Consider the following 16,076-nt stretch of genomic DNA (forward strand, 5'->3'; position numbering starts at 1 on the left):
ATGAACAATAAAACCACTAAGTTTAAGGATTTCTATGTTGCATCATGATTTGGATAGAAAATTACCAGCGCTGTTGTTGAAGCTGTGGTGAGGCTTTGCCATCTGCATGCACTATCTTGTGGGAGCTTCTTTCAAGTTTGACCAGTACACTAGGTGTTCGGGGAAATCAAAGGAAGTAGATTTGATTGGTTATATTTCCAGCCATTTTTCTATTATTGATTTCTATTGTGATATGAGACTACACGTTGTATGATTTCATGTTCTCTCTGGCCCCAAACCTGTTTCTGTTGTGAAGATCTTGAGAGGAATCCTGCCACCGTTGACAGTGTAGTCTGCAGGTACCAACGAGATCAGATGGATAGCTATGAGCTTCAGGGCATGAAACGCTGCTGCATTTTCTTGTTGCTTTGTCTGGAATTCACTTACAGGAGTCCCAACTATGATAGTAAAATTGTCTGCTTCTATTAGGTTCAGGTCATGTGTTTTGACTCCATTGAATATATCTTCATTAAGGATTATGTATTCTGGGGGAAAGGACTTTTTCATGATGTAACATTCTTCTTTATTTCTTCTGACCTGCCCGACTTTGAAGCCATCTTAATCTGAAGTTCACAAGGCTGCTCCTGCCTCCTGCAGACAATTTGTCTATGTGTGGAATGCTATTCTCCATACCTTCCTGTTTACATCCGTGTAAATCTTTATGTTTAAAATTAATTTCTTATAAACAAAGTAGTTAGCTCTCACTTTTAAGCCATTCTAACAGTCTCTGTCTTCAATCATACATTTAATGGAGAGATGACTTAGCAGTGAAGACCCTGGCTTGCCCTTCCAGAGAGTAGCATTCCACCCAATCATACCTAAGGTGGCTATCAATAAAATTGAGTCTAAATCTACTGTAATTGTTACTCTTTTAGTATTTTTATTTTTGTTTATGTTCTCTATTTTCTGACTCCTTTGGTTTTAATTTTGGGGCATAATTACATTTTATTGAATTAATTAATATATAATTTCTATTTATTCTCAAAAACTCTAATGGGATTTTAAAATTATTTTAGTTAATTATATTATGGTGTATGTGTGTTTACACATAAGTGTAGATGGTCAACGAGGCCAGAGGCGGCAGATTCCTTGGAGCGGAAGTTACAGAGGGTTGTGGTGCCGAGGTGGTGCTGGCAAGGGAACTCGGACCCTCTGGAAGGGCAACACAGGGTCTTCACTGCTAAGTCATCTCTCCAGCCGTATATAACATACACTTTTAACTAGTATAAGCTACTTTCCAATAACACCACAGTAAAGGGTCAGCTTGGCTGCCTGTGACAGGACCAGTCCCATTTTTCTCCATCTCTTCTGACACTGATATCCTTCATTCCTTACAACAATGCATTTTTAACATTGCAGATTGTGGTGGTTTGATAAACATCCCCCATAGGCTCAGGAATTTGAACACTCGGTCCCTAGGTGATGGGTGGACACTGTTTAGGGAGGTGGGGCAGCCTTGCTGGAAGAAGCACCTCCCTGGGGTGGGTTTTTAACAGTTCATAGTCTAGCCTTACCAAGTTCCTATCTTGCTTTGAATCTGTGTTTGCAGATATGACCTCTGAGACGCCTGCTCAGGTGCCCTGCTACCACCCTGCCCTCAGCATCATGAATGTCCACTCTAAAACAATAAGCCTGAGAATCTCTTTCTTCTTTAAGTTACCATGGCAATCCACAAGCAGCTAAAACACTAACTTAAACATTTTGATTTTAAGCACTCACAAACACACCAGCTAACTTTCATTGCTTGCTCCATCGGCACCCCCGCCTTTTTTCATCTGTTTCTGACCTCCCAGCTACACAGACGACCTTACTCCAGAAGAGTCTTTAAAATGCTTCTTGTGGGTTTATCCTCTGAGGTTGACTCTCTCAGTTCTTGTTTACCAGAGAAAACACTTCACCTGTATTTTTGGAAGATAATGTTTCTGGGGAAAAAAAAAAAAAAAAAAAAACACGCATCGATAGCTAATCGATAGGGAAATTTCCTTTTTAAAAAGCTTGAATATTCAGTTACATTATGCTGGTTAGAGTATGCGGCTATGTTTGATGTTCACACCTGTGGCCACAAAGCCTCATTTTCTATCTCCACATCTGACGGAGGGTCTCTGTCAGCACTGCGTGCTCCTCAAGACACCACCTGGGTCTTGCGGTTCCTCTAGCTCCCATGTACTTCCATCCTGGGGTCTTGTTGCCTGGCAGTGAGATGTGGAATAGGGAACGTTCTGGCGAGCCATATTGACTCCCATCTGCAGGCATGACTCTTTGAGTTGTGAACTTGACAAGAGTAAGGTTTCACCTCTCGTTTTGGTGAGGTGCAAAGTTTGGAGAAACCTGGGGTGGAGAAAATGGCTCTCCTTTACCTGGGACACAGCTCTCTCTCACACAAGCCTTTCACACTAGAAAGCAGCTCCTTGCTGTGGTCAACACACTGGTCAGGAAAGAAAGTTCTTAGAGTTTTACCTGGAAGTATTCTTACAAAAAAAAAAAAAAACCCACAATCCCCTGGCATCTAAGACTGTGATTTCCTAATACTGGCAGACTATCTTTTTTGCTTTATTTATTAAAGCTAGCAGATTGATGGAGATTCCCTGTCGGCACTACTGAGGGTCACCTCCAGCCAGCAGCTCTCAAGGAAATGAATCCTGCCTGCAGCCCTGTGAAGTAGCTAGGAGTTTGACCTTTCCACCAGGGAAACCATCATCAGAACACAGAACTAAGTAACAAATTCGAGAGTAAACACATTTGAAAAAGCCTGAAGAAGATTCAGATAAACCACGAGAAACTGCGAAATACTAATTGTCTTAAGCTATTTCTCAGATAATTTAGTGTGCAGTGATAGATAACTAATGAAAAGAAAAAAACATGCTGGGAAAAATCCACCTTTAAATATTTGATCAAAATGTGAACTGATATATTGATACATATTGATGTATGAGGCACTTGAGAAGTCGTGCTAAGGTAGACACCTACTATAAAATTCTAGTTAGCTTTAGCTAGAAATGAAGGAACCCCTCTGCATCTGCTTCGGTCAGTCACTGGGTCAAGGTTCTATGATGACAATTAGGGTGGTCACCAATCCGATTACATGGGATGGCCAATTGAGGCACCATCTCCGCTACTGCTAGGAGTCTTAGCAGGGGCCATCCTTGTGGATTCCTGGGAGTTTCTCTGGCACCAGGTTTCTCCCTAACCCCCAAAATGCTCCCCACCGTCAAAATGTCTCTTCTGTTTCATCTTTATCTTAAAACTCGAAAGAACTGATGATTCAAAATTGAAGACATGGAAATAGAGGCAAAGCAAAAAATGATTAATCTCAGTACCAATAAAAGACACGGTAAATAATGATAGAAGTATTTTACCTCTGAAATGAGCAGAATTGGAAAAACCACATGCTTTTCAGCATCATAGTGCGATCGTCCGTGAAGGCATAATAGTTTCACACTCATCTATGGTTTGTTGGAGCTGAAATCTGCATGAACGCTTGTAGAACACGAGTACTGGTCATCAGTATCTTCATGAACTCAGAGGTTCTCTGGCTACGTCAGGAAATCTGTGAGGACAAAGACATAGGCAGAGATGTTCGGTCACGTGTTGTGACAACACACCCAATAAATAAAATAATGCCAAAATAGCCCTACCACTAAAAATTCTAGGAGCATGGGGATAATTGAATAATTTGTTGAATTATTTTATAACCTCTGAGAGTAGTGATTTTAATGTTGACAGAAAAATGCTTACAATATACAGGGTTCCGATGGAATGAATGGAAGAGGGGAAAGAAATAAATCGTTCAAACTATATATCTGCGTGTGTACTTAAATACATTCTTGACAGATTCATGAATTGAATGTCATATTGGTAATGGTGATTTGATTTTGTTAAAACAATTTAACACTTCATTAGGAATATATATTTACAACTCATATATATGTAGATTAGATAGATAGATAGATAAATAGATGATAGATAGAGAGATAGATAGACAGATAGATACAAATTTAAAACACTTTTAAACATTGTAAAACTGTAGTAACCCAAAGAGTGGCACTAGTACAAAGAAGTCAGCATGTATCTAACAGATATCTATCTATCTATCTATCTATCTATCTATCTATCTATCTACCTATCTTCCATTCATGTATGTATGTATGTATCTATCTATCTATCTATCTATCTATCCATCTTCTATCTATTCATCCATCAGTCTATCTATTACCATGTACATATGCCTCCCCACAAGCCCAGAGGCAATAGTGAAGAAATATTTTAAAGACAAAGGGTTCTTGTTGTTGTGGATGTATAGGTTTGTGTGTGTGTGTGTGTGTGTGTGTGTGTGAGAGAGAGAGAGAGAGAGAGAGAGAGAGAGAGAGAGAGAGAGAAATAGAGAGAGAAATAGAGACAGAGAGAGAGAGAGCCTGTATGTACATGGTATATGGTGCAATATACATGGTACCAATAGACCATCATGTGCCGTTGAAGGAAGAAGGAAGACTCCGGAGCTGAGGAAGCCCCTCTCTTATCTCAGACTTTATGATGTTTATGGCAGTGCCTTCCACCACACTCTCCCCACCCCAGCTCTGTGATGGAAAAGGCTGTGTGTGTGTGGGGGGGGGGGGATGGGAGAACAGTAAGCAGCTAAAGATATTTTAAAGTACTGTACCCTTGAGATCCGCTGGAACAGATGTTACTGTTATTTATCTTATGGCATAAAAATGACTGAAGAGAGAAAGGAAAGCCAGGAGCTCCATTATGGAGAGACTCTCAGTGGGAAAATCCAGCGTGGTGGCTTCTCGCTCAGTTGATTTGCCAGATGTTGATAGAATTACCCTCCCCCCCTCTCTCCCGTCTCTGCTGGATGGCATAGCGCCTGTTTTAATGATGTTTCCTATCGATCCCCTCCCTCTGTCTATCTGCTACCTTGCTGCCTTCTATTCATTCTTTTGCTTTTACCTACACGTGCTGGTTTACACCCTCGTTTCTATATTTCAGATCCGTCACGTTTAATCCTCCACAGTGACAATCTCTTATATTAGCAAGGGCCTCTAGAAAGCATAGCTGATGGAGGAAGGTCATTGGTTAAATAAAAAGAAACTGCTTGGCCCTCATTGGTTAGAAGATAGGTGGGAGGAGTAAACAGAACAGAACACTGGGAGGAAGAGGAAGTGAGCTCAGACTCCACAGCTCTCCTCTCAGGAGCAGACGCCTCAGAGAGAGAGACGCCATGCTCCCGGCTCCTGGGCAGACACACACGATGAAGCTCCGACCCAGGATGGACCTAGAATCTTCCCGGTAAGACCGGTGCTCACAGATTATTAGAGATGGGTTGATCGGGATATCAGAATTAGCCAGTAAGGGCTAGAGCTAAAGGGCCAAGCAGTGTCTAAAAGAATACAGTTTGTGTGTTGTTATTTCGGGGCATAAGCTAGCCAGGCGGCTGGGGTGCCAGGAACGCAGCCCCCCCCCCCCCCGCCCCTTATTACTACACGTAGTCTTTTGGCTGTCTTTTCTAGCCTGTGCCTTTATTTCATAATTTCTCATATAACAAGTCTCCTACATGATTAACACAAACACTTTAGTTCCACCACCATATTTTCCCTGCAGTAAGGGCAGGATGCCCGAGTTGCTGTAAACACCTGCTGTGTTTCAGGGCGACTAAAGTTTGTTGATATTTTATCAATAACATAAACACTATTTTCATAAGATCCTAGATGTCCCCATTTCACCAAATACTTGGGATAAAAATGAATAACACACATTAGTATCTTCACAAATTCAAATGTTCTTTGATCAAGAGAGGCCAACACACATGGATCAGGAATTGCACACCTGCACCAGATAGATTGCATCTGTGTTTTCACTACAGATGTTCAATGGGTCATTTAAAATAGTATCATGTACAGTTTTAATTAATAAACTATATCTACTTTTCAATGTCAGTGAGTATATGCGATAATGAACTTATTCCTAATTTTTGTCCTTTTCCTCATAAAATCCCAACGACTCAGTATCACTAAAGAGGCTACCAAGGCTTGACTTAGGAATGCCACAAAGCCAGCCTCTAGTTCCCTTACTGTATGGGTTCTTTGCTTGTTCACCACTTTGAAATCAATCTTGTTTTCCCAGCTCTTGGCTTTCCTTACTCCCAGATTCTTAATGAATTTGATTGCCATGTTACCACTCTTACTGTGTGGCATACTGTCTCCATGGAAGGCAAATATTCACCTCACTGTGTTTTATTCTTTTGGGGTTTTACCACACTGAGGACTGCACGCTCTCCACCACTGACCCACATTTCCCACCACACTCCCAGAAGAGTCAGTGCTCTGCTTCTCTCCTCTCCTTCTCCGTGCCCCAATCCCCTCCTTTGCCTTACCCTGCTCATCTATGTTCCCGTTGTCTTCTCAATAGCTACTCATACAGTCTACATTTTGGGAAATAAATTCAGTTTTTGGAAATATTATACTTTTACACTTTTCCTTAGAACCCATTTTAAGGTATCATAAAACACATCTAAAATTCATAAAATAAACACCTGTAAAGCAAAGAGAAAAGGAAGAGGGAGGCTGAATGGACGACTCCATGATTTAGAGCACTGGCTGTTTTTCCAGGAGATCTAGGTTTGATTACTGTCTCTCCTGTCCATAACTCCAGCTCTGGGAAAGCTCAATGCCCTCTCCTGGCCTGATGGGGCATTGCATGCACAAGGCACACAGACACATATGTGGGCAAAATACCCCAAAACATGTAATGATAATGAAATAAACTCTTTTTTAATGGGGCGGGACTCATTAAGATGGCCGAGGAACTGACTGGTGGAAGGAATGTCAAACAAGGCAACCCTGGAGAAAGAATATTGGTGTGACTGAGCAAAGATGAGTTAGATAGCATTCATTGGTTAGCGAGAGAGAATATGCATGTTTTGGCTTTTTAAAAAGGATATTTATCCCAAAGCCTCTGTGATCTAGTGCAGTTTAATATGTCTTAATATTACTTTGGTGGTAAATACGGCCATAAAAAAATCTAGGTTTCTTAAACATGTATCTTCATTATATTAGAAGCCTATGTACAGCCTGGAACTTTGACTATTTTAGTATCTGTTCCATATGCTGTTCAAGTATATTTCATGCAAAGAAATGCAAACAGAATCACTCTGGCAGATTGCAGGGTGTTTCCACTGAGCCAGGTTTCTGTGTGGTTTCATAGCTTGGTGTTCTTGTGGATTCCCAACAGTGGGAGCAGGCGTGTCTCTGACTCCTTTGCCTGTGCTTGGAACCCTTTTCCTCCTACTGGGTTGTCTTATTCAGCCTTGGTGTGAGGGTTTGTGCCCAGTCTTATTGTAACTTGCTATGCCTTGTTTGTTTGGTTGATATCTCCAGGAAGCCTACTCTTTTTTCTCCCCCTGAAGGGAAATAGAGGAGAAGTGGATCCTAGGGGAGTTTGAGGTGAGGAGACTCGGAGGGGTGGAGGTAGGAGAAACTACAGCTGGGAAGTAATGTGTGTAAAAAATGAAAATTAAAATAAAATAAAGACATGAAGACAATAGCCTGTAAGTGTCTAGCTCTAAATCTTCAAATTTAACAAAATAATTTACAAGAATTGTAGCTGAAATGAGATTTGGGATCCAGATTGTTCTGGTGAATGCACTGGTCTAGCACCACTGCCCCCTGAAGAGATATTTGTTAAGTCTAACAAATTCTTTTCCTTCCTCCTTTAGAAATGTCCTCCAATGAATGGGACCTGAGGATCTAATCACTTACATTCATGCCCCCATCCCTCCAACCAACCTGGAGAATCAGCAGCAATGCTGGCAGCTTCTCTTGCTCCGGAACATTCCACTTCAATTTCACCTTAGCCGCACCTGTGGATCTTGAATTCTGAAGAGACCAACAAAGCACGTTCAGATCATAACACTACAAATCACAGGATTTGCTGAATACCTGCGGATACATTTGGGAGATTCAAACCGGGCAGTGGTAGTGCACGCCTTTGATCCCAGAGCTCAGGAGGCAGATGCAGGCAGATCTCTGTGAGTTCAAAGCCAACCTGGTCTACAGAGTGACAGCCGGAGCTGATACACAGGGAAACCCTGTACTGAAAAAAAACCATAAATAAATAAATAAATATTTAAAAATTAGGAGATTCAGAAAGATAACCACAAGCTATGAACATAAAACCCAGGTCTCTCATCTAGAATTGAATACACACTTCTCACATTCTCAAGTTAATGCTAATAGGACTTTTGTTTATAGGAGTATCTTACTTACAAAATAATAGGACATAAAAATATTCATATAATCCTCTGCCCTCTCTTACATGAAGAAAACACTGTGTTCTTTTTGTGCTTGATCTAAGGTATTGAAGAAGCCAGAAGAAGCCTCATGAGTGGTTCTGAATTTAGGTTTGACAGATTAATCGAGCAGGGGGGGAAACAGGACTAGTCAATCTGTAGCTTCCCACCTCATCAGCAATGCCAATGTTTCCAATAGGCCAAGCAGGAACATCCCAAAGGCAGGGCTGTCACCTGGACATTACACAAGCTCTCCGTGATGTGTGTCAGGGTGAAATTCCCCTTTGCTGGGAAATACAGTGCTCCACAGTTTGCATATGGAAAAGCATCAGAGGAGAATGTAGTGATGTAATGACAAAGCCTAAACTGTCGCGCCTTAGCTAAGGGTGGCTGACCCTTTGTCTTCTCGGGCTGTTTGGATGAAGAATTATCTTGGGCAATAGTCCAAAGCATATTTTCTCCAAGGTCATTCCCTATTCTTAGTTGGTCAAGAAACCAAGGACTTTGCTGTCAGTGCTAAGCTACCTGCTATGAGGGAGAAAGTGTCGCCCTTTGACTGGACCTGGTGGGACTTGCGTGTACCACGCAGGGGACCTACCGACTGTACAGCATTGTAGCTGAGGAGGCAGAATGTGCTTCAGCCGCAGTGACAGATGAAGTCTTTGGGGACCATCTGTTTCTTATGGAGACAGCAATTACTGGCCAGCTGAGAAGGGAGCTAGGGAAGACGCCCCGACTCTCTGCTGCTGGGTATTTCAGCTGAGTCGTGTATTTACGTGCACCTGGGAATAGATAGTTCTTAGGTATCAAAATTGAAGTTTTCCTTGATTGTTGAGAAGACATTGAGAAGTTTTGTATCGGCGAAACGCACCATTGGAGGCTGTACAAACTAAAGACAGTTCCTAATATGTGAATAGTAACTCATCCTAAGCCTTAGCTGGGTTCGGTTTCTCTGTGGAGACTCCAGCGAGTAGATAAGAATTGTGGTCAGTTTAGAATCATGCCATTCATGGTTGCAAGGAAGAAAATAGTAGTGTCACATTGGGGAAGTGGCATATGTTTTCCTAGTAATTACATCTTCTGTGTTTACTATTCAAAAAATGCAGGTGTGGGCTTTTGAACAGTGGCCAAGGACAGTGTGCCTGGCTGGCAGCCGTTTCTAAGTGAGTCATGTTTCACTGTCTGTCGGTTTTTATAACTGTTTTCACTACTAATTTAGGTCTGTGATGCAGTGTGCAATTAGCCCTATTGTGGAAGCAGCTGTCTTCAGCTTCACAATGGTACTTTTGCCTTTGGCTGTCACAGGGCTTGTGGTTCTGCTGAGTGCCGATGGGAGCTCTAAAGTGGTACCAGGATGAGTCTCAGTGGGTCAGGACCATCCACGCACACACGCCTCTTGTTCCCCATGCTCTAGCGGGAACTCTCCCAGCTCAGCTGAGAGCAGTGAAGGAAGCTGCCCCTTCTAAGACAAACCCTGCAGAGGTGGATGAATAGCCCCAGTGTCCTGGCCATCCTGTTGGGGATAAAGAAATAACACACTGGGGGAAAGTGAAGGTGGGAGATTTTAAGAATTTAGAAAGTTGTATTTGGTTCACTTTCAGACACTCAGTTACGACTGTTGTGAGAACCAAGGCAAAAATGGGTCTTACCATTGGCAGTTAGCCAGGGTGGGGACATATGCTTTGGTGGCTGCTATTTCCAAAACATCCCTCCTTGTAGTAATTTCCATGCTTTTTGTCCTCAATCTTGAGTTCTTTCTGAAACAAAAGATTCTCTTGTAGACCTCGAACCAGTGACAATGCTGAGTCTGTCTTCCCTAAGCAGGGTCGATGTTCGAGCTTTGCCTTCAGGTGTAACCCCTTGTGCCTGTACAAAACCTGATAATCAAGTGTGATCTATAGACCAAGGTATGAGCATCACTGAGAAGCCACACTCCAGATCCACTGAATCAAAATTTGTATTTTAGTAAAAACCCCCAGGCAGTTCCTACACAGTTTAAGAAGCTCTGTATTAGACACTTCTATTTGTTCCTTCAAAGCAGGAGCTGGTCGTGTTGCAGAGCCTGAAGTGTCTTTCATTGGCCTTTTCCCTTTCTTTAAAACATAAGCTTGCTGAGCACAGCTTCCTGTTGCTTCCTTTGTTCACTGCAGTGTCTGGAGGGAGCTGAATAGTAGTTACTGCATAACAAAGGCTGAAGAAATGTGTGCTGAGTTACCTGGGCAAGTGGCCCAGTAACAGGCAGTTCTATTTCCGTAACCCCAGGGGTTGACTCCTCTGCGCCCCAGTGTATCCGGTGTATCCGGTGTACCAGTACTACAGGTGGCAGACATGAGAAAGGCGGACAGGGAGAACAGACCTCTGAAAGGATGCCGAGTGCCACACCACAAACTCGGACTCTAGGACTAATGGACCAGAATTTTCTTCCCTGGTGTTTGGAAACTAAGCGCCATCAATCGTCATGGAAGTTTGCAACAATTCCAGGGAAGCCTAACTATCCCCTGGTGATTCTGCCTCACATAGACTTCTGAAAAAGCAGCGGTGGACTCCAGGGGTCGGAGAACTGGGATCGTTAGCAGTGGGTCCTGGTTTCCATGGTAAACCGCGCCTTAACCCCACTAACCTGAACAGTTAGTCACTTTCCTTGAGCTCTGCTTTGGAGCGCCATGTCTGTTGAACAGTTGGAGAACCTGCGGCCTTCCGCTGACATTTAGACTCTCTGGGTACTTCTGTGATCCAACCAAAACCTTGTTGTAGTAGTGGAACTGACTGAGAGGCAGTTTCCTTCGACTCAGTCTAGGGATGGTACATGGAACACACTGGCTTCGAATCTTTTAACTTCCTAAGTTCGGTCTTGTGATTGGTATGAGCAGGGGCAGACCTTTTCAACCAAAGAGGTCGCTTTACTGGAGAGCACTGTGTTAGGGGCTCTCAGTACACGAAGGTTTGCAATGTGTTTGAGGTACACTGCTCCCAGACCCTAGCTAAACATGTGTCTCTGCACATCAAAACTTCCAGCACATGGGATAGTGTTTAAAAATTTTTTTTAAAAAAATCAAGCTTAGTTTTATAAATAGCTTGAGTGACATTTATAAATATGATCCAACAGGGTTTTTCCTTATGGAAACACATGACTAGGACAATGGGATAGACAAGGACTGTGATGCGGTCCAATCAGGGTTAGACTGCTACAGTGTAAGAGTTCATTTTAGTCTGAATATTGTTCCATGCGTATGCTAGTTCCGGGACTAAATTAATCACTTAATCTATAAGCGGTCTGAGTGTAGCATTCGTACCCCAAAGCTTTGGTCAGAGTGATCCATGGCCACCGTAACTTAGGAGTATTGAATTGAAAAAAAAAAAACAAAAAGCAAAAAATAAATTGTGTGTGTGACTATAGTTGGATTTTCTTTGGGTCTCCACCTCCCGAGTAACAACAGGGAAACTTATTATTAATTATGAAAATTTAGCCTTAACTTAGGCTTGTCCCACTAGCTCTTATAACTTAAATTCACTCTTATTCTTATTAATCTCTGTTCTACCATGTGTTTTCTACCCCTCTCCCATTCTGTGTGCCCAGTTTTTCCTGTGTCTCCATTGCATCTCAACTATCCTGCTCCTCTTCCCGGAAGTCCCACCTATCTCTCCTGCCTAACTATTTATTGTTCAGCTTTTGATCACACCAATCACAGCAATACCACTTCACAGTGCACAATACCCCACAACATGTGACATGTGCATTTATGTGTGCATGTGGGTATCTACATGCTACTGTGCCTGTGGGGAACAGAAGAACACCTTGGGTACCAGTCCTTTCTCTCCGTTTGTTTGAGGATTTGCTGCTGCATATGCCAGGCTAGCTCCCCTGCAAGCTTCTAGATTCTTCAGTCTCTGCCTCGCATGTCACCCTAGGAGCAAGCGTTGCAGACATGTGCTATCATGACCAGCTGTATGTGAGTTCTTGGACCTCAAACTCAGACCTTCACAAGGTAAGCATGTTACCCACACAGCATCTCTTGAGCCTCAGAAAAAAAAAATGTAAACAATGAAAACCATCTTGGATTTAAACACCTCAACTTTTCCCCTTAAAATAAGCTCAGGACATTATTTTTTTAATGGGGATTGGGAAAGGGAAGTAATTTTAGTACAACTTTTCTGAGACTTATATAGACAGTTGTGTTATAGCTTTGTAATATAAGAACTGTTTTCTATATTCTAAAGCAGCTATCAACAAGGAGAATAGAAGTTTCCTGGCTCCACCCTCTCTCCCCTCAGAAATCCACCTGGCAACTATCTGTAGGCAGGAATATAACTTGGAATATTCCAGACTCAGAAATGAAGCCAGCTGCCCTTTAAACTGCAGGAGAGATAGGCTGTGCTCAAACGACAGCCAGAACAGTTCTCTCTGAAGACTCCACCCCTCCGTGAAGCAGAGGATTCTCCTGGACGTAGCTCCTGCCGAGGAAAAGGGAGCTAGAGGCAGACACTCAGCTGCCCCACCATTTGCCACAATGGATCTTTCACACAGGTCCACTTCTATCTCAGACCATTAGACAGTTTTGGAATCCTGGAAGGGTTCCACCAAGAGCAATTAGAAATAGACAGTGAAGGCAGATCTCATACGAGTGAGTGTGTGGACCTCACACGGGTGAGTGTGCGGACCTCACACGGGTGAGTGTGCAGATCTCACATGGGTGAGTGTGCAGATCTCACATGAGTGAGTGAGTATGCAGATCTGTGCACACTCACATGGGTGAGTGTGTGCAGATCTCACACGAGTGAGTGTGCAGATCTCACATGGGTGAGTGAGTGTGCAGATCTCACACGAGTGAGTGTGCAGATCTCACATGAGTGAGTGAGTGTGCAGATCTCACATGGGTGAGTGTGCAGATCTCACATGAGTGAGTGTGCAGATCTCACATGAGTGAGTGTGCAGATCTCACATGGGTGAGTGTGCAGATCTTGGTAGTTACTCTGCATCCTAGCCAATGGTGCTGTTGTGTGAGGGAAACTAGCCGATAGTGTCGGGGTCCAGTGCTAGTCTGGAACCTCAATTACTTCTCTCGACCAGACCCCAACATAAACTCTCTCTCTTGACTGGCATGGAGGCACGGGAATAAAGACACAACTTACATGGCTTTATCGGGAGGGAGATTCTCAGTGGTCCCTCATGAAGTCTTGAGTTCCCATCCTGAAGAATTCCTCTTGTTTATTCTCCAAACAGCTTTTATACCAAAACATAAACTGAGCGGGAAATACACCAGCATTCTGTCTCCTAGGAAACCAGGTGAATGGCATTTTGTCACGTCTGCATCTACCTGTCTGCTGTGTATGCTATCTGTGACGTAGGCGTGAATCAGCATCTCCATAAGGCATCCTCCAAATTACAAAGAAAGGAGCAACAACATCCTGACCTTTTGTTAGGGCAGTGACAGCTTGCCTGCAGGGCTATGTGACCACCTCAGGTGGGGCCTATGGCTTCAGAGCCTGGCTGCCACACCATATAGAAATATGGGCCTACACGATAGCATTGTGCTCTTGAAATCCACGCACGGAACTTCTAGACTGCATTCTAGCTAGCTTTCCCTATGGTTAGGTCACTCTTAGGAAGTCTTTTTTGCATCAAGGTGTAACAATAGGTCAGAAATTACAAGAGGCAGGGCTGTACGGCTCTAACATTCATGCAGATGGGATTCAACACAGATCCAGTGCATGTGTTAAGTCTTGCCGAAGCCAGAAAGCAACTGTGGATCAACAATTATCCACACAGAGGTCACTGACCCTACCCACAGATTACCCAAGTCCTGGTATTCTTGGTGTCTCATGTCAGGAAGCAACTGTAGACTGCAGGTTAGGCAGAGAACATGCCACCAGCCCCACTTTCACAGAAGCCCAATCAAATTTGGTGTCCTGCTTAAGAATATTCTAGGCCAAGATGCAAACCCTATTTGGCACACATCCTTGGAACACTGTGTCTAACTGTGCTTATTCCACGTGTCAAGAAGCAACCCCAGAAACCTAATACAACCTGTAGGCCCATCACATAGCCCTCGCCAACTACAGATTTCTAAGACCATGCTTCTCAGATAAGGAAGACAATGGAAACTCTCCTAGTCAGAGGCAATCACAAAGTTCAGTCAGCAATGTCATCTGACTGATGACAATGTCGGAACTGTCTCAGCGGGTGATGGAGAAGAGCCAGTATCCCCATGTGACGCACAGCAGAAGAGCTCAACCCCAAGGTTTGCTCCCCCAGACAGGATAAGTAGCAGAAGTCATTTTCTCCTAACAATACTTGAAAAGACTGGAAGAGAGTGTCATCTCCTCATATGTAAGATATTTGAAGGCAAAAAAAAAAAAAAAAAAAGGAGCCATGAAAACGATGGACCAGAGACACAGAAGGAAAAGGAATGGAAAAGGATTGTTACGGGGCAGTATTAATTGAGCAAGTCTTCACATAAGAAAGGGAAGGGTGGGAGAAGGGCTAGAAGACACATTTAAAGCCGCAAGGACTGGACATTTCCCAGATCATGAGAGGAAAACAACCAGAGCTTGTCTTCAGAGGTCAACAGTCAAACTCAGTTCAAAGAGAGCTTTACCACAACACATCACAGCCAAGTGCTAAAAAACAAAAAACCAAAGCAACAAGAACTATCACATTCAAGGGAGTTCCAGCATGACTCAGTGGGCTTCTCAACTGAAAATTTGTAAGTAAGGAGATGCAAAGTTCTGAAGGGAAACAAGACACCTATCAAGGCTGCCCAGCAAAACCGTCCTTCAGAAATAAGAAAAGTAAAACTTCCCCAGACAAACAAAATCTAAGGATGTTCAGCACACTGTTCTAGTTTCTCTTCAAGTTGCTTTGATGAGATGCCTAGAGGAAGGCCACGGAAAGGAGACAAAGCTTATTCTGATGCATAGTTTTAGGATCCATCATGGCAAGGAAATAAAGAGCTTAAAGCAGTTGGTCATATCACATCTATAAATGGAAGCAGAAAGCAGTGAAAACACCCTTTCTCATTTTTCTTTATTCCTAATTGGTATGGTCTATCACAGGCACAGTAAGAGAGGCTAAATACCACTATTACAACCACCACTACCACCACCACCATTACCACCACCACCACCACCACCACCACCATCCACCACCATCACCACCATCATCACCACCATCACCACCACCATCATCACCACCTCTACCACCACCACCATCCACCATCATCACCACCACCATCATCACCACCATCATCACCACCACCACCACCATTACCACCACCACCATCACCATCACCACCACAACCACCTCCACCATCACCACCACCACCACCACCACCACCACCATCCACCATCGCCACTATTCACTTATGGCAGCAAGAAGTAAAGATATCCACGTGAAAACATAAAAACCCGCATGGCACCAGCAAGGACAATCATGCTTGGAATTCCCTAATACTATACGGCTGACGTATAAAGCAGTTTTCATCTCAACCTTGAAGGTTAAGAAACAACACTGCTAATAGCAACTGTAACTACAATAAGTTAAAAAGTAAAAAACAAAGTTGACGTCAAAATCACAAAACACAGTGAGAGTTCAGATGCCAGCTAATGGTAGGACAAGACAGTTGGTAAAGCTGTATGGCAAAGCCTATAGCTGCACACAGTGTAAAAGGAAAGGTCCAACACGCACAACCAAGCAAGGCTATCAGACAGCCAAAGCAGCAATGCACAGAAGAAAAGATCCTATATACCACCTAAG

The sequence above is a fragment of the Microtus oregoni genome, unplaced genomic scaffold (assembly GCF_018167655.1).
Source record: "Microtus oregoni isolate MIOR12 unplaced genomic scaffold, Mior012 000026F_ref0000081, whole genome shotgun sequence".
NCBI lineage: Eukaryota > Metazoa > Chordata > Mammalia > Rodentia > Cricetidae > Microtus > Microtus oregoni.